This window comes from Pyxicephalus adspersus, chromosome 11 (assembly GCF_032062135.1).
Source record: "Pyxicephalus adspersus chromosome 11, UCB_Pads_2.0, whole genome shotgun sequence".
NCBI lineage: Eukaryota > Metazoa > Chordata > Amphibia > Anura > Pyxicephalidae > Pyxicephalus > Pyxicephalus adspersus.
The window spans coordinates 19,771,544-19,791,925 of NC_092868.1; the positions used below are offsets into that span (position 1 = coordinate 19,771,544).

At 39.6% G+C, this 20,382-nt stretch overlaps 1 long non-coding RNA gene across 1 annotated transcript in view; it reads left to right on the top strand.

The window, feature by feature from the left end:
- The first annotated feature begins 4,858 nt into the window (after nucleotides 1–4,858).
- LOC140340942 (uncharacterized) overlaps nucleotides 4,859–20,382 on the top strand; it is a 45,848-nt gene continuing 30,324 nt past the window's right edge. The window contains exon 1 of the long non-coding RNA XR_011922766.1: nucleotides 4,859–5,040. This is a non-coding gene — a long non-coding RNA (uncharacterized lncRNA). The remainder of the gene's footprint in view (nucleotides 5,041–20,382) is intronic.

Consider the following 20,382-nt stretch of genomic DNA (forward strand, 5'->3'; position numbering starts at 1 on the left):
GTTTTTGCCTCATTTCAAGTGTTGAGCACACAGTTTACAGATGACCATAGTGTTGTCATCACTATGGACATTAAAAAATGCCCACACTGGCGAACATTTAACTGAGCCGAAAAGGTGCTCTGGAGCTGGTGCTCGTGGTGGCGGTCCACGGTTGTTGAGGCATAGCTGTGGTGACAGCTTCCGACGATTTACGTCTATGACTTGCCTCACTGGTACTTAAAGAATGCAGGGTGGGCAGCTTTTACCCTCTTCCTCCCTCTCCCCCTTTGAGGGCGCTCTGCAACCTTCTCCTCCTCCTCCTCTTCTTCCTGCCCATGATGATCTCCTTGTTCGCCCCATGTCGGATCAAGGACATCATCATCATCAGATGAGACAGTTTCCCTATATGTGCCGAAAGGAAGCAGCGAACTTTTGGGGCCAGTTTGAATTGGCTCGTCTGACTCAGAGTGTTCTGGTGAAAAGTAATTGGGGGGAAAGCCTATGAACTGACTCTCTTCGTCAGATGACTGAAACAACTGAGCATCTTTAATAATTGCTTGTAGCTCCGCCTCTCCAACCCCTCGGTGGGACTCCTCTACATACTGCCGTACACGTGATGTTCCAGCCGCTGATGAAGAACTAGGAGGAGCAGGTGTATCATGGACTGTTTGGGACACCTGTAAGGCCTGTGTCTGGGATGAAGAGGGGGTACAATCACTTGACCCAGGCTGGGTCATGAACTCCACTACATCTTGTTCCTGGTGTGGCAATAATGGACGCCCACCACCAACAGCAGCGCTTCTTGTTCTTCGGTCTGCAGCTAAAAACAAACTCATACTGCTTTGCTTGCCACCCCTGCCAAAGCTGCCCTTTCCTCTTTGGCCAGACATTGTAGAAATGTTTTTATTTATGTGGCTATGTCAATTTGTACAGTAAGTGGATTTTTTGATTGGGGGGAGGGGAGTTGACACAAAAAATGCAAGTGCACTGTGTGTGTTGAATGCAGCACTTTGCTTCAGTGGTGACACTTGTAATATGCAGCACAGTATACAACTATATACTGCAGTATACACTGCGTCTGTGTGTCTGTCTCTCAGTACAAGTGTGATACTGTGCACGCAGTCAGCGAGGGGACCCTGCCTCTGGCTGCGTGTATGTAACACACTGACTGACTATTTATCTATCTATCTATCTATCTAACAGTGAAACACTCTACCTATCTGAGTACAATAGATTTCAGGTCTGCACCAATACAGTACAATCCAACAATCTATCTGACTAATAGTGTGAGTGTGACACAGTCTAACAAAATAAAGCACTTTTTTTCAATTTGACATAGCAAGCCAAGCAGCACACAAAGGTTGTGATGCTATCAGCAAATCTCTGTCAGGAGTGGTAAATGCAGGCACGCCCTGGCCTTAATTAGGCCAATGGCTGCCTGTGTGGCATGCAGTGACAGACAGCCAATCAGCTGCCTGCCACAACAAACATGGAGGGGGGCATCCCTGCTGTAATTGGAGGGCCCTAGGCATCATGGGGGAGGTCCCTAGGCATTGTGGGAGGGAAAATGTATGTTAGGATATGTTCTTTTATAGTGTGGTGAAGGTTGCAAAGTAATATGTTAACAAACACAGAGCAGCACACGTTTGCATAAAAAAAAAATTTTGCAAAACATTTTAAACAGCAAACACAAGAGCGGCTTACCTGTTTGTCTCTGCAACATTTTTTTCGATAACTTGATCGGTCAAAAATAACTTCAGGTATGCCAGGGGGTCATCGCATTCAGGCTCATTTTCATCCCAGGTGCGCTGGTAAATGGAAATCTTGGCGGTGCTGCCTGGTCCGCATCAAGGTCAGTGGAGCACCATGTGCTTGGCAATGATGCTTTGTGCACTAAAATGTGTATTTATACTTTTATTTTATGTTTTTAAAAAAAATTTAATTTTCCGCCTCTAGAATCCATCACTTGGAGACCGGGCCAACTGGTCTGAGAAACTCTCTTCTGCACCCCCGATACACTGAAACCTTCCAGGTCTTTTGCGAGGGCAGGTCCTTGCCCTGTGACCAGGATCGCCACAATAAAGGCACCTTGCAGACGCCGATTGCGCTCGGCGGGGGCTAGTTTGGATGAACCAATCTTCATGGGTTCACCCAGGTCAGGCATAGAAGATGGAAACTTTGCAGGTGGTGTGGCGCTGGAAGTATTCATCAGGGGTAAAGGTTTCAACTGCGGTGGTGGACGACTCCTGATTCCACAGATGACTTTTTATAAACGGCGTTCCCGGATCCTATGGTCGACACGAGTGGACTGCTGTATCAAAGGATCCAGGCTGGATGGAGAAGGGAGACCCAACAGCAGGTCTTTAACTTGATCGCTGAGGCCTTAATGGAAGCGATGAAGGAGAGCTGCATCTCCCCAACAGGTACTGTGGCCCAGCGCCAAAACTCGGCCGCATATTCTTCCACATCTCCCCTGGGCTAGGTACTCCAAGTTTATCTCCGCTGTCTGGGTCATCGTAGATCACCCCCAAAGCGGCAAAAAAGTCAGCGACAGAACTGAATGCAGGATCATCTGTAGGTAGGTTCAATGCCCATCTCTGGGGCTCACCATTTAGGAGGGAAATGACCACTCCAATACGTTGGCGTGCTGTCCCCAAAGCAATAGGGTGAAGTTAAAATGACAGAAGACAGGAGTCCCAGGAGTTGGGGAAGTCCTGTCTGTTCCCTGAAAATTTCTCAGGTAACTGAATCAGAGGTTCCACTGGCACCGCTGGGCTGGATACGTTGGGACCTGGGTCTTGCCCTGGGAGCTACCGTAATTCACCTGCTATTTCCAGGAGGCACTCACGAACCTTTGTGGGGTGACCGGTTGAAGCCCCTAATGCAAGCTCCTGTAGGCCCCGCTGGATTTCCTCCGTTAGGGCTGGGTGGTATGTAAATGGGCCACTATACTGTAATGCGCCTGGGCACACAAACCACAGCCAACTCCAACAATCCTTTTATCAAGCTTTATTGTCGTCATAAAACAAGACAAAGAAAGGTCAGGAACAATAAAAGGTCAGGAGAGGCAGCAGGCAAGAGTAGTCAGAAACAATCTAAGGTCAGGGCAGGCGGAGTTCAGGCAGAATCAGATATCAGACCGGGTCGCTTTTGGTAATGACACAACAGGTTAATATGCACTCAAGCACACTGAACATACAGAGGCTTATAGCGGGCAATGGTGTTCAGGACAGGTTTTCCTTAAATAGCCAGAGTGCCCAATGACCTTGCACCACCTGGCGCCGTCCCACCCCGTGGCAAAGCAGCTGAGTGCTTCGCCCCCGGGAGTTAAAAGAGGCACGCGTAGTAGCACGTGCACCTCTTCCCACAGCACCCCTGGGACGTGCCCTACTTTGCACGTCGGCCAGAAGTTTGGCCAGAGCGGATCCCTCCGCCGGGAGAGAGAGACGCGCTGCGAGCAGGGCAGGAGCCGCTGCCATGCTGCCTGCTGCAGTGGCATCTCCCTCGCCGGCTATGATCCCCAAGGACGCCGCGGGCTCGCAGGACAGGTAACTTCCTTACAATAACAAGTTAAATGAACAACTGATAGCATATTTTCTTAATTCAGTTTCCATAAAGGTATGATAGTCAACAAAAAAGTCTCCTGGTACAGTTTAAGGTGTGAAACACTATGAACAAAATTCATAGACAGTGACAGTGAAATTGGGTACATAATTAGTATTTTTTTAAATACAAAGATATTCATAGAAAAAGAGGGGGATTTTGAATGTAGATACAATCCGAAATACTTGTACTGATATGTATTACTGTATTCAAGAGGAAATACACATTTACAAAAAAGATTTAACGTAGCTTTCAAAGTTTCATTCTAATTTGTTTCACATTGTAGTAACCAATGTCACCTCCTCTGAGATTTTGGAGCAAAGAATTCAATCATTGATAGATAGCTGTGTTAGGTACCTACATGGTAACCAATGGGTGTTACTATTTTTCCATGTGTAATAGAAAGTATGTGCTCGTAAATACGGGAAGGCTCTTTTAGTTTTCCCTACATAAAAAGGTGCCACATTTGCATGTTATCAAATAAATGTTGCCAAGTGTTCTACAGTCAACATATTGTTTTGGTCTGTCCATTTGGTAAAGATGATCCACTGGCACGGAGTGCAGGGTCTGCAATTAAATGTCCCTTTGGTATTAGATCTGGTCCTAATGTTCCTAGGTTCAGAGACAAAAGAGCTTGTGACCAAGTAGTCTTTCAAGGATAATAATGTGCAAAAAACTATTTTTGGTGATATACCTATAAATTTTTTGATACCAGCATCGGGAAGTAATATGTTTCAATGTTTGGAACGGATTTGACAAAGAAAGTCATGATGTTTATATTGGGTGATGATTCTAGTAACTTCTTACCTAGATTGTTTAAGGGTTTTGAATAAAAGTTGTTTTCTTTCAAGGGGTTTAACCCGTTAGTAGGTCTTTTTTAGAAGCTTTTTGGTGTTCCCTCTATACAGTAACCTCTGTTTTAAAGCTTTAGCTTGTATCAGGAAGTCTTTCTCATCTGTACAGTTTTTTTTTAAGTAATTTTTATTGAGATATTTCAAGATTAACATGACAATTAAATGGCATGTTACACAATGTATGAAAAACCAATATGAAAACTAGGTCCTGGGGGGGTAAATGTCCCAACTTAATGAGGCTGATGCACCAAGAAAAATCAGAAGCCTTCAATCAATTTATCAACTAAATTTCAGGCGCTGGTTAATTCGAGTGGAAGTTAGTAACCAAAATGATCTCGCTGCTGGAGCCGCGCATCCCCGGCAGTTTGACACAGGCGATCTTGCATTAAAAGTCACTGTTTCAAATGGCACACATATTACCCTTAGCCCTAAAAAAAATGTTTGTGCTGTTCAAATGTTTAAAACATCTATATACGCTAAGAAAAAAGCATATTTTAAAATGACTTATTTCTTTCCTGTTAGGCAAGAGTTAACTGAGTTCAGCTCTTCTACATAGGCGCCTATCTAAACGCTTATGATGCCTGATCGGAGGAAACGCCTGGGGGTAAATATTGCGACTTTCCACAAGCTAAACCTCGGCTTTGCCATCAAACTAGATTTTTCCACAAAAGGCACAAGCACACATACGTTCTTGTTTGCTTCTATAGATATATATATATATATACACACACACATAAATACAATTGTAATTACTATTACTAATTATTGTAGAATATAAATTATATATGTATCTAAATATACATACATACAAATAGAAAATACTTTTAACATTAAATCCTCCCCAACTTTATTTTATTTTTTTAATCAATAGAATATCTGTTTACTGGTGTACAAATGTAAAGGATCATATCAATCAATGATTATGAAATGTCCAATTGCAAAAAAAAAAAAAAAACAAACAGCCAGTTTTGACAGACTGCGTAAGTGGTAAATGCAAGTGAATTTCTATCACCTGTGCGCTTAAATTTGAGCATATATAAGGGTGTTGTTTAACTTGCTTTTTCCTTTTTTTTTTCTTCCTTGGAGGTTTTGTGTGTTATCCTAATTATCTATGTTGTTGCATTTGATACTTTGCTTACCCTCTAGCACAATATCTTTTTTTTTTTTTTTTACTTTGAATGTTTTAATGTCCATTTTGCAATTTTGAAGTCAATGTTAATGCTGTGTTATTGTGTTTGTGGCCATTTTGTTTGATTGCAAAATTCTGCCTTTATTACCACTTTTCAATGTTTGTCCTGCATAAAAATATTTTCTAATCCAGTTTTCCACCCTTGATAGACAAAAATTGCATACTGGCTTGGCAAGTATGTTTTGAATGCAATATTTGTTGGGCCATTTTTGAACTATTTTGGCTTTACATGGAAGTGTGGGTTTACATGTGTTTTGTTTGTTCTTTTTAATTTTTTTGTAATTTAGTGTGATATTAGTGATGTGTGTTTTGTTTTTGTTTTTTGTGTTTTTATATTTTATTGTGACCTTTTAGCAAATGTTTCTTTTGAAAAAAGTTGTTTGTAAAATGTTGTTTGTTATGTGATGTGATTGTTTTTAAGCTGTTCCTTTCTCTGAATTATTTGTAAGGCTAAAAACAGCACAATTGTCTTGTTAAAACTGAGTTGTTTGATGTGCATAGCTGTGCACCAAACCTCAGGAGTGTGTAGCTCATAGTTGTGCGCCAAGGCGGACCCACTATGTGCACCTGAACTGTTTTATCAGTTGAAAAATGCACCGCACTTACCTCATTCAGGTAAGTTTTTATTTTTTGTGTATATTGCTTGTTTTGCTTCATATGCACTCATGTATGTATAGACATGAGTGCACATAAAGCAAAACATGTATGTTTGCATTTAGATGTGTGTACATATACATAGAAAAGAGAAATTACAAGAATAGGCAAAGAGGGCTTTTTGGACCATTTTGCTTCACATTAAAAAGATTGCCTATTTGTTCCTATGATTTCTGATATCATGGGCTACAAGCAACATTCATGGATGAAACTGCTTCTGGTTAAAAGAAGGAATCCACCTTTATGTGCTTCCACTACCAAGCTGAGGTGAGTAAGTCAAAATATATAGTGGGCCACGATCTAAAATTCCATTCAAACCTGCAGAAACATCCTGAAAGGATGGAAAAGCAAGAAAATGTTTGGCACAAAGTAGATTTGGCCCTGGAAGTTTTAGATAGTAGTAATATTTGTTTTGTGTAAACACCTAAATAATTCATACACTCCAGTATTTATGAGCATTAGGTTAACCACCTGAGCGTTACACTGAGGTCTGGATTTCTGTACCAAAAGCGTTACAGGTTTTAATGATTTTTTTTTTTTTAAATTGTAGACCTGTAACTTACAGAAATATCTCCGAACAGGGTTCTAGTAGATATCATGAATATAAAAAATGTTTGAAACACACAATCATGTAAAAAAAAAAAATACTTTTAATAAAATTAAAATACACAAAAATCAGCTTAAACAAGAATACCAAAGTCACATACCTATAGACAAAACCACATAAATATATTTTCTATTATTTTGTATTGGATTGGATACAGGACTTTGTATTGAATCCAATACAAACTATTTGAATATTCCGCTACGACCCCCATCGACAGGGGCATGCACGCGCATCATCAGGAATCACCGAGGGACGCGTACGCGAACGCCGGGTATTCTAATTCTTTCCAAACTTCCATGCAAAAAGTGTTACATTTTTTGCATGGAAATTTATTTTGGATTGTAGGCTCTAATTCACCGAATTACCGCATAATTTACCGAAATATGTCCAAAATTTTATAAATTTAATAAAATTTTTTTTTTTAAAAAACATAAAAAAACCTTTAAAAAAAAATCTTTAAAAAAAACTAAAAAAAGTTTAAAAAAAAAATATTGTATAATGTAATGTACAGTAGCTTATATAATATATATATATATATATATATATATATATAATACAATAATATATATATTATATAACGATTTCTTTGTATTGGACTCAATACAGCTTTTTTGTATTGAGTTCAATACAAAGGAACTCAATACAAAATTTTGAATTTCCCGCCCCGCCTCCCTCCCGCACCGACGCATGCAGCGACGTCACCGGGAAACCCCGGTGATCGTCACTGCACTCGTCGGCTGAACACAGAGGAGGACAGACGTGTCCGGAGGAGCGCTGGACAGAACGGAGGGAGAGGAAGCCAGCTGGCCTAGAAGAGAAAGCCAGCGGGCTTTCTCTTCTAAGCCGGCCGGCTTAGAAGAGGAAGCCGGCCAGCTTTTTCTTCTAAGGAGAGGACACCCGACGCTGGAGGACGATGCTGGAACACGGACCCGACACTGGAACACAGACCTGACCCTGGATGAGCACAGCGGGACCAGGTAAGTGGGATTTTAATATAGGCGAAAAAGTACGGGGTTATCGAAAGTAGCAAAATTTTTTGGGACGAAAAAGTACGGGGTTAGTGGTTGGGAGGGTAAGCAACAACACATCTGTTCATTTCTAAGAGTACGAGACTCTGCTAGTGAGCTTGGCAATCAATGTGGTTTGATGTTGTGCTTGGCAACCTGGACCTCCTTCCATTACCATCAGGTGTGTTAGAATGAGTATGCAGCTCAGCTGGACAACTAATTGCCAACCAGTTTGAACAGCAATAGGGCTAAGATCAGGCAGCACTGCACAATGACAACAAACCTATAACACTACCACTAATGAACAGAGGAGTTGTGTGGGGGCAAATCAACATGAGTGAAAATGTCAGACTATTAAAAAAAAAAAGAAATAAAAAGCATGACAATTTATTCAGAAAAGGACTATGTACATAATATATTCAAATACCAATATGAGACAATGGGACAAAGGCAACGAGGGGGGTCAAGTAGGAGTTTGGTGTGGAAACCATGCAGACATTTGTACTCAATACTTGTGGAAAAAATGACAACACATTGCTGAAGAATTGCATAACAACAGAAACTGGCATTACAAACCAGGCACAAAAACATTGCAGCAACAGATGAAATTAACAATAATGAGGATTACAAAAAATCACATCAATGCATACCATCCCACACACACACATACACACCAGGTCCAGTTAAAATAGTACTAATGAAAATGCATATGTATTTTGACATATGCACACAAGTGAAATCACTAAATGTTCCTTAATACATGTATTACACCATGTTTGACTATAATCCTTTAATATTTGATTTCTCTAAAGTCAAACTAGAATGAAATTTTAATCAGGTCACGAATGTTTGTTCACATATTTTTTTACACTCATACTATTGTGTGGTGACATATTTGAAAGTGCCACTTAGAAATTTCTATCCCGCTTGATAGAAATTTGTTTGCAGTGTTGCAACCAAAAGAAAAAGTATCAAAACAACAAGTGCAACAAATGTAACTATAAATGAAGCAAGTTTGTGATTGAGTAGAATGTAACATAAAAAAAGTAGCACTTACACAAAAAAACATCAAGCATTAAAGATTCAAACTGACCTGTAAAATCGACTGGAGATGCACACAGAACAGGGCGCAGGTGTGTGCTAATCCATTGCTATCACCTCACAATTGAGGTTAACATTTAATCCTGAATTGCGCAGCTGAAAATTAATCGCCATAATTGGCCTATTCGAGATCTTTCATCTTTGCAGGAAACCGGCAGGTAAGTTCACTAGAACTCGGGCCCGATTTGCGGTAATAGAGCTTGCTGACTGGCGTGTGCGCCAATTATGAATTAGGGTAAATTAGGGTATGAATTAGGGTAAATCTGTCAGTTTGAACTTCAGAATCAAACACAATAACTCACTCTTTTCTAGAAGAGTCACCAGGCCGCATGCACCGGTGTCTATGGCAGTGAGCTGTTAGACGAACCGGCTCCCTAAAGGCTCTACGCTCACCGTTGTGTATCCAAGCTGAGCTGCTTCCGGGAAATGTGCAGAGTGAGATGCCATGAGGGACTGATATTACAGCAGCACAATGGTAGGAAGAAATGCCGGGAAAAGTAAGGAGCACTCCTCTAGACCACAGATACACCCAGAGCAGGGGAAGATGGTTGTACACGGTCCTGGGACTCATGCAGTGCGGTCACCGCAAGTAATTCCATCTGGTCAACAGTCCGGCGGCTCAGGTAGGATAGAAAGCATTGAAGCAGGGGAATGGAAGGGGATTGCCCCTTCAACCTCCCGGGGGGCAACATTGGAAGGGTTTGATATTTCTAGTTCACATCATGGTGGTAATACCGCACAGAGCCATTCCTTGCAACAAAGCCCAGCTTTCTCCCCTACTGTGATAATAGTGAGATTTTACCTGATAATGTACCTAACTTTTCAGAAAAAAGACATATTATATTTATCTCGAATTAACCCCCTGCCTGCTGGTTTTAATTTGTCAGCTGAAAGTGAATTTAGAGGGACAGAGCACCTGACAACTATTATACAAAAGGAACTGGTGAAAACCTCAGCTGAGATAATACAAGATCTCCAAGGGATTGGAAGCAGATTAGAAGCTATTGAACAGAATATTGATAACACTAATAATAAAGTTTCGCAAAAGGTAAAACAGATATCGGCACTAGAAGATAAAATAGAGGAATTACAACATAAAATAGACGATTTAGAAAATCGTTCAAGACAATCTAACTTTCGTATCCAAGGATTACATTTACAGAAAACACAGAAAACTGTGGTTAAGAAGTTCACAAAAAAAAATTGCCTGACATTCCAGAAATATATCTTGAAATTGAAAGAGCTCATAGAGCATTGTACCAATTAAAACACAAGGCCCTCCAAGAGACATAATAGTGAAATTCCATTATTATTCCACTCAAAAAAGGTTAATGAAAATTTTAAGGGGAGAAGATCCAGTGATAATGGAGGGTGCTCCAGTTCCAATTTATTCTGACCTCTCAACATATACTATTCAATATAAGAGGACTTTAAAATCAATACTTCAAATCTTTTTATCTCATAGGATAAAGTAACGCTGGGTCTATCCACTTGGGCTGATTTTTCAATTTCAAGGCATATGATTTTCTTTCTCTACACTTGAAGGCAAACAGCTGTTACATGAACTTGAGCTATCTCCTATAATGTCTACACAAAATCAAGAAACAACCGCAGACCAAATCTCTTTATATCTGTTATGGAAAAGGGCAAATCAGAGCACCAAAAAAGCTTTAAAATCCACCTAATGGGATATTGATCTTAACTGGAATGTCATATTATGGTCTAATTTTTTTCTTTTTGTATCTCTCTGTTTAATGATCTTGTGGGCTTCCTCTTGAAATGGTCGATTAAAGGTAATATATAATAATAGGCGTGCCCCTACTAAACAATGTAATAGATCAATTAGAGAGCTTTGGGGAAATTAGACTAACAACATAAGATTATTATGCTTTGAAAATTTTGACGATTTGGTAAAATAGACTAGCATGGTAATTTACACTGGTGGAGACCAATAGGTACTTTTATGTCCTGAAAGAATGATGTTATCTAATAGGAGGGGCTTAGGAAATTAAGCATATGGGTCATGATGGGCTAGTTCTTATAATGATTAAAATGTCTTATTAACCTGGTAGCAAATCACTATTCAAAGTAGGTGGGAAGAGTTAAGGGAGTAATACAGGACCTCTTCTGCAGTGAATTTAGTGGGGTGGAGTTCATAGTGCAACCCATACTGACTCCTCCATAGGATTTTGGAACAAAGGTATGTTCTAAAGGCAGGGGGTTTCTTGGGGCAGTTTATGTGAACTCAGCTACAATGTGGGAGCTGAGTGTCATATGTGGCCCAGGATCCCTGAAAACTTTGAAAAAGGAAAATGGTATTTAAAACGTTTTGTTCTTGGTTGTTTGTCTTTGTCTTTAGTCTTGTTGTTGTTATCCTATTGTATCTATTATCCCCAAATAAGTGTATAGTTAAATGGAGGCTCCTAACTGTTGTACCCGAACTTCCCTATAGATGGCAGGATTGTTAGAAAAGTCACAAAAATTACAACAATCCACCTTGACTCATAATGACTCCAAGGATTTAATTCCCCCATTGAAAGGTCAAAAGCATTTCCCTGGTATAGCTAGATAGATATACTAGCATTACAGGAAACGCATTTCTCTGTGAATTCTATACCACGCTTTTTCCACAAAAGGTTCCCTATAAATTATCATGTGAATTCTGACAAGAGAAAAGGTGGATTAATGTGTTTTGCTGGGCATCTCAACTTTTCAACACTTTAAGTAATTCGGGACCCCGGGTAACGGTGGTAACATATGCCCCCAAGGAAGTTCAGATTTCTTTCTTTATCCGGTTACTACATAAAATTTTTTGTGCAAGGCTCTTTGATATTATTGGGTGATTCCAATTTAGCACTGGATGAGCTATTGGATAAAATCAGTATCCCTAAATATTGAAACCCACCTAAAAAGAGCCATAAATTATCAAATATATATGATCTCACATAAATATGATCTCATAGATATTTGGCGGCAATTGAACACGATTGCAAGAGACTATACATACTTTTTAGTGGCCCATAATCAATTTTCTAGAATTGATCATATTTTTCTCCAATCCAAATTAATACCTATGGCCTGTAAAGCTAAAATATTCTCAGTCCCTTGGTGGGATCACGACCCGGTTCTGTTGAAGCCGAATGATCTTAGAACTATACAAAACCGAGGCTGATGGAGATTAAACCAGAGTCTGCTTTTGAAACCCAGCAATAAAAGATGAAATAGAGCGTTCAATTTCTTCTTCAATTACCTGGGAGACACCTCCCTAGTGAAATATTGGGTAGCCCATAAGGCCTTGGTTAGAGGGGAATTTATTAGGCTGGGAACCCAGTATAAGAGATCCCAAGATAAAGTGCTAGAAACTAAAATGAGGGAATATCACCTAATACAATGACAACATAAAAGTAACCCAAAGCCTGGATATAGATCATAAATTGTTTTATTGTAAACTGATTTGAACCTGTTGTTCACCACAAAGGCTGAGAAATCACTGAAATGGGCAAACCAAAAGTTTTATACATGGGGGGATAAGCCTATTAGTAAATAAACTTAACCCTTTCATAGGTGAATACATCCATCCTGATCAGGTGGGGTTTATACACCTTAGACAGGCGTCAGATCAAACTAGACGCACTATAGATTTAATGTGCCTGATTTATTAAAGCTCTCCAAGGCTGTAGATGATACATTTTATTCAAAGAAGCTGGGTGATCCAGCAAACCTGGAATTGATCTGGTCAAAGATTCTAAACATTTGCTGGTAAATAGCAAATTACTTTGAAGAAAATCCATTCCAGGTTTGCTGGTTTACCCAGCTTCACTAACGAAAGTGTATCCTCTCCAGCCTTGGAGAGCTTTAATAAATCAGAGCCAATATCTCTACTACATACTAATTGGAATGATGAAAAAGAATAAAGCTATGTTACTAGCTATAGATCTACAGAAAGCTTTTGATAGTGTCTCATGGCAATATATGTTTAAGATCTTATCTGTAATGGGTTTTGGTAATCATTTTATTAATGTTTTAAAGGCATTATATAACAATCAGCAAATATATCTTTGGGTGGCTTTCTTGCTGATAACATCGTTATTAAAAGGGGTACACATCAAGGATGCCCTCTTTCACCATTATTATTTGCACTGGCGACAGAGCCTTTAGCAATATTATTCTTCTTATTATTATTATTATTATTATTATTAATAAACAGGATTTATACAGCGCCAACATGTTACGTAGCGCTGTACATTAAATAGGGGTTGCAAATGACGGACTAATACAGACAGTGATACAGAAGGAGAGGGATCCTGCCCCGAAAAGCTTACAATCTAGTAGGTGGGGGAATTTACACACAATAGCATGGGAGATATGTAATGGTGGGAAGAAGTGATGGTTTCAAACTACAGAAGGAGATGGGTAGGCAAGTTTGAAAAAATGGGTTTTGAGTGCTCTTTTAAATGAGCAGAAAGTCGGAGCAAGCTGAATAGAATGGGGAAGGCCACTCCAGAGAGTTGGGGCAGTTCTGGAGAAGTCTTGTATCCGTGCGTGCGATAAGGTTATGAGTGAGGAAGCCATTAGTAGGTCATTGGAGGAGCGGAGAGGGCAGCTGGGGGAGTACTTTTTTACCAATGAGTTTAGAGGGAATTGGGTCAAGCGGACACGTAGTAGATAGAGATGATGAGAGAAGAGACTTCATCCACAGTAACAGGGCTGAGGGAGGCCAGTGATGATTTACAGGTGGAAGGGGTGGGTATGGATGGAGTGCCTCGGTGAGCAGAGACATCATATCTGTTTTTATTTATTTTATCTCTAAAGTAGGTGGCAATGTCTTGGGCAGAGAAGGATGTTGTGGGGGGAGCAGGTGTGGGGTTTAGGAGGGAGTCAATTGTTGAGAAGAGGTTGCGTGGGTTGGAAGCTTGAGAGGAAATGACTGTGGATAAATAATTTTGCTTGGTGACAGTGATCTCTGTGTTAAAGCTTTGTAGCTTGGCTTTGTAGTCCATGAAGTCAGCGCTGAGGCCAGATTTTCCCCACTTACGCTCAGCTGCAAGAACAGTCTTTAGCTGTAGTCTGTAGCTGTTTGGTGTGAGTGTTGTGCCAGGGTCGGGGGTTGGCAGGGCGGGGGTAGCAGAAGGTGGCAGGGGCTAATTTATCCAAAGCCAAGGAAAGAGAGTGGTTTAACATGGCGGCAGCTTCATCTGGGGAGGTGATTTTGGGGAGAGCGGGGGTTAGGGACGCAAGGCAGTTTGAGAAAATGTTGTGGTCAAGGTTATGGATATCTCTCTGCATGATGTGGCAAGGGAGGGCAAGAGTTCAATAGGTTGAAGGTGATAAGGCTGTGATCAAAAAGGGGAAATGGTGAGTTGTCAAGGAGGGTGAGGTTGCAGAGTTTTGAAAATACCAGGTCTAAAGTGTGTCCAGCTATGTGTGTGGGGCCATTGATGTTCTGAGTGAGTCCAAATGAGGAAGTAATGGAAAGCAGTTTGGCTCAGGAAGGAAGGTTGGGCTCATCCATTGCAACGTTAAAGTCAACAAGGATGAGGGTGGGCAGGTCATGGGAAAGAATGTGTGGGAGTCAGGATGCAAAATTATCCAAAAATTGTGATACTGGTCCAGGTGACGGTAGACAACAGCAACAATGAGGGGTAAGGGGCTAAAGAGACGGACAGAGTGGACTTCAAAAGAGGTTAAAACGAGAGAGGGTGGGGTAGGAAGGACTCTGTATGTACAGTTAGGTGAGAGAAGGAGACCCACACCACCTCCTACTTTGATAGCCATTAGGGAACATCCAGATATTAAAGGGATTTGGTGTGGCAAAAGGGAACATAAATGTGCTTTGTTTGCCAACGATATTTTGATGTATATGTATGTTACCATACCTAACCTGTTCAAACTGTTACATAAGTTTGCGGTAATAATGGGTCTTTATGTCAACTGTTCTAAATCTCAAGCTCTCAATATAAATGTTCCAAAACATCAAATTTACCCAAATTTATCTCTTTTAGGAATTATCTCTTTTAGGAATTTTAGGATCCAAAAACAGACTATGTGGGCCCCCAAGTCCCAGGGGGGGTTAAGGGTGTCCTTTTTTAAACATTATTATTTGGCAGCTCAGTTATCACAAATTTTTTGTGTGATGGTGAAAGGGCCAAGACCACAGTGGGTAGAAATAGAAGAAACAGCTGTTAAGAGGGGAAGTTTAGCCTCATTAATCTGGACTCCAAAAAATATAGACATTATAAAGCTTGCTTGGATTTAAATCATTCCCTATCATTTTTGGATGAAAAAAAAAATTCTAAACTATATTCAAAACATACTCCCCTTGCCCCATTATGGAACAATCAGGATTTCTCACCTGGAGAAAATTCTAAAACTTTTGGTTGGTGGATTAGTAAAGGTTTTGAATGTATTGGTGATATTTTGGATAAGGATGGCATGTTAAGCCTAGAATTCCTAAAAGAGATAAAAGAGAATAACTAAAAGAGATCTTTCAACGGGTGAATACTTTTGATATAGGCAACTTCGATCTTTTATATGTGCTAAAATTTGTTCTGCTTCATATCCCTTGTTTCCAATGAGTTTTAAAAAAAAATCATGTGGATCATTAAAGGATATGAAGAGCTAAATATCAATAATCTACTCTGCTCTGATGTCGACCTCAAATAAGTTAAAATATATGCGAATGGAATAAGGAGTTAAATATATCACTTTCTAAAACAGAGTGGAATGATATTGCCTATTCTGTGTCTAAAGTATCCTTAAATACAGCCTTAGTGGAGGCAAATTACAAAAAGTTATTCTTTTATGGCATTTCGTTACTGATAGAATTTCTAAATTTCACCCTGCATCATCGCCACTATGTTTTTGGGGGTGTAATATTAGTGGTACAGTGGAACATATGTGGTGGTCCTGTCCAGTTGCTCAGGACTACTGGAATAGGATTTTTGGATTAATATCAAAGTTCTTAGAACGAAAGATAACTGGCAACGTAGAGATGGTTTTGTTTAGTAGATGTGATTTGTTAATCCTTAAGTCTCTTAAGAAACTATTAAAGTTAAATGTTATTGGCTGCCCGAATTACCTTGGCTAAATCTTGGAAATCTCATATTATACAGATATAATTATTTAAAACCAAAGTGATTCGGATTATGGTCAATGACAAAATGACATATTCTTGGTTAAAAATAAAAAACATTGATTAACCATGGAGGAAATTTTCATCTTCTAACACAAATATCTGAAATAGAAATCATTTGGTACAACTGTTTTTTTTTTTATTTTTCTTCTTTTTTTTCTTTTTTATTCCTCCTTTTAGAAACCTTCTTGTGTCATGTATGTGGTTGTCTTTGTTGTCTGGCCCTTAGATTAATATTTATATTAATAATATTAAAGACACTGTATTATAGTATTATGGTCAATTAGTATAATAACATGATTTTAGAATTTGGAAAGAGCTCAAGGAAACTTAGTCTCTTAACTTTCTCGTACTATGGACCTCACCTGTCACAAATATGATAAAGTTTATTATCTTAGAAGTGCACATATGAATTATTTTTTTAATGGATACTAAGTGTTGGAAAGGAAAGAAATTCGTAAGCGTTTGATATTCTTAGATTGTGTTGGATTAAGCATGGGAGTATTATGGGAAATTTACTTGGTGTGTTTACTATATTTATTAGTATTTTTTTTATTCTTTTTTTATATGTAATTATTGTCTGTTTAGGCCAGACTAGTAGTTATTGTATATTTATCTATGTTAAAAATATTAATGTTATCATCCTGTTTAATAAAAACTAATAATAAAAATATTGAAACACAAGAAGATCATACTATTATACTCTGCAGATGTACTAAACTGTACCTAGTCTTACCAGGTCTGGATAAATTTATCAGTCTAATTCATCCCAGCTGTCATCAGGTCTTCCATACGGTAAACATCTGCCACCCTTCTTAGCCAGTGCCCAAGGGTTGGCGGTTTGTAACACTTCCACATTTCAGAAATGTATGCCTTGGCGGCATTCAAGAGATGGCGAAAAAAAGAGTATTTGTATGCCTTTTTCGACATATCAGAGAAATGGAGTAACGCCAAAGTGGGTTTATCTTTAATATTAATATGTGCTAGCTTATGGACAAGGTCTGCCACAGAAGACCAGTAAGTAGACAATGAAGGACACTCCCAAAAAATATGCAATAACATACCAGGTGCCAATCCACATCTCCAGCAGATATTGTCAATATGGGGGTAGATCTTAGCCAATTTAGAGGGTGTTCTATACCACCAAGTGGCCATCTTGAAATTCGTCTCCTGGTATTTATTGCAAACTGCAGCCTTGTGACTAAAGTGGAGTAACAAATCCTTTTGAGTTTCTGAAAATATCACTTTTAAGTTTGTCTCCCACGGGGTCACAAAGCCAGGATTTTCGGGTGCATGTACAGCTAACAGTGCCTGGTACGAGTAAGACAAAGAACCATTCAGGGCTAAACACAGGGAAACTCCTTAGCATGTTGTAACTCAGGCAAGGGATACCATAACCTAAAATGTAGAAAATGAATTGCCCTGTAAGCACCCTTGGCTACCCACTGGCGAAAAATTGCACTGGAGATCCCAGATGGAAACTCCAGACATCCCAGTATGGGAGACAATGGAGATGAATAATCAACTACCTTTTGGGAGGAAAAAAAACGAGAGACTACTTTAAGAGTCGTCCCAATCAGAGGGTGTTGCATAATAGAAGCTTTGACCGTATTTGGGGCCCATGCCAAAGCGTCGGGGTCGGTGATAGTGCGTCTTCCAAGCCTATCCAGAGTTTAAACCCACTGTTAGTACACCAGTCCAACAACCTAGTCAAGTGAACGGCCTGTTGATATAATATTGGGTTTGGAAATACCATACCTCCCTTTGCTTTTGGAAGTCTCAAAATTTTAACTCCTAACCGAGGAGAGCCCGAAGATCATATAAACCTCATAAACTCTGACCTGAATTTACTCAAATTATGCAAAGGAACATGTCCCAGGAGTGCCTGTATCATATATAACACTCATAGGCATCTACTTCATCTTCACTATATTACACCTCCCAAACCATGTAAAGGCCATTTGATGTCATTTCTGGAGGTCCTTCCTAATACAGTTGAGGGGCGGCAAAATGTTGGCAAAATGGCGGCAAAAGTTCCTCAATGCGTTACAAATCAGCAGGTATCTGTGTACCTAGAAGTGGAAGTGGACACCCAGCTAAAAGGGAAAGACGGTGTTAGAGCCAATTGAGTTTGTCCCGGGACGGTAACATTCAGAGCCTCTGACTTTGGGAGATTAATTTGATAATTCGATAAATTTACATATGTTTGAAGTTCTGCTAGCAGATTAGAAAGGGTCGTGACTAGTGAAGAGATATAAGTTAGCAGATCGTCTGTATACACTGACACCTTGTGTTCAGAATGACTGACTTGGACTCCTTTTATGTTCCTATTAGAAGAGGAATGTCTTAAAAAGGGCTCAAAAGTTAAAATAACAACGGAGACAAGGGGACCCCTTTCTTGTTCTATTTGTGATAATGAACCATTGTGCGAGTTCCCCGTTTATGGACACTCTGGCTGTGGAGGAGGTGTATAAGGCTCTAATGCACTGTAAAAACCTCTGAGACAGCCCAAAAAATTCAAATGTGGTGAGAAGAAAAGACCAATCTACCCTGTCAAATGCTTTCTCTGCATCTGTGGAAAGAAGCATAAACTGCAATTGCCGACTACAAGCGTAATCTATGATGTTAAGGGTACAGGTCGTATTGTCCCTAGCCTCTCTCAGTGGCAGAAAACCACTCTGATCAGAGATAAATTTACTTAGAATTGGTGTCAGCCGACAAGCTAGTATGCTGGTGAATAATTTTAAATTGCAGTTTAATAAAGAAATCGGGGGGTAACTGGAGCAAGATTGAGGGTCTTTATCGGGATTCAAACGTACAGATATGTGCACTACCAGCATATCAGTGGGCGATGCGTATCCTTGTGAAATAGCATTCATCACTGTTACCAAGTGGGGCCCCAAAACAGGGAAAAATCTCTTGTGATATACTAAGGCAACTCCATCTGAACCTGGTCCCTTACCAGAGGCTGCACGCTTTATAGCCGTCTGCAGCTCAGTAATGGTGATCAACTTTTCAAACATTTCTATGGTCTTCGTAGATAAAGTAGGAAAGTCAGAGGCTCTGAGGTATTCCCGAATAGCTGCAATTTTATCTGGGGGGGTCTGCCCAGAAGAACCACTTCGCAAATTGTATAAATTTCTGTAGTATTCATTAAAAATTTGGGCAATTGCTTTGGGTAGAATGAACAGCAGTACCTGAAGAGTCTTTAATACTTGAAATATACATAGAGGCTTTTTTGGAATTTATGGCACGGGCCAAGGCTTTTACATACTTTTTTGAATGTTCATAGTAAAAATGCCTACATTTAGGCAGCAGAAATTTGGTTTTATCTCTATAGATAGTATTAATTTGGTCACGCACTGAGAGCAAATTCCAGGAGTAAATCAAGAGAACCTGTCCAGGGTAGTAACACATTGTAGATGTTTTGCCACCATAAAACAATATATTTTTTGTATTTCTGTATTCTCGCATCCAAATACAAGCCTTTCCCCCATTCCCATAGATACAATTTGTAATATAATGGAACACATTTGGTGCCCATTGCTACTTCTTAGATCTGTAAGTATGCAGTAGTATTGAATGTAGGTATTCCTCATCAAGATGTATTTAAGGATAGATTAAATAAAAAAGATTTTGATTTTGGGAGAAGTTGGTTTTGGTTCTTCAAGACTGTGGCGATTTTTCTTTTCAAGGCCTTTCTCGTGGGGGTTGCTACTGTATAAGGCCTCGATGTCAATGGCCACTAAAATGGTATTTGAGGGGACCTGCATATCATTTGTAGGGTTCAGGAGTTCAGTTGTATCTTTAAGATACAAAGGTAGTTTTGAGAATATCGGTCAAGGTCAATTCTTGAAATGCCATCTGTGACCAGATTCACAAATGTTTGACTGTGGGTTGGAGGATAATTGAGGGTAAAAAGTAGATTTTGGTTTTCTTGAGAGCAAGTTGAGTTGAGGTTCTAGATCAGTAGTCTGTTGTAGGGGAAGGATTTCAGCGTTCATGTTCCCTTCATTTTCAAACAAAAGTTAGTAGAGATCTTTGAGGACCCTAAACTCCTCAGCCTTGTAGCTCTTGTAACTCGAGTAACTCAAGTATTTGTATCGGTTGGTTCTCATGAGGTTTATCAAACATAGTTTTCAATGTCAAGTTTCTCGCAAATAAATTGATATCTATAATAATTTCAAATTTGTCAGGGTTGCTATAGGGACAAAACTAAAGTCCCAATTTTAAAATACTGATTTTTTTTCCATAGT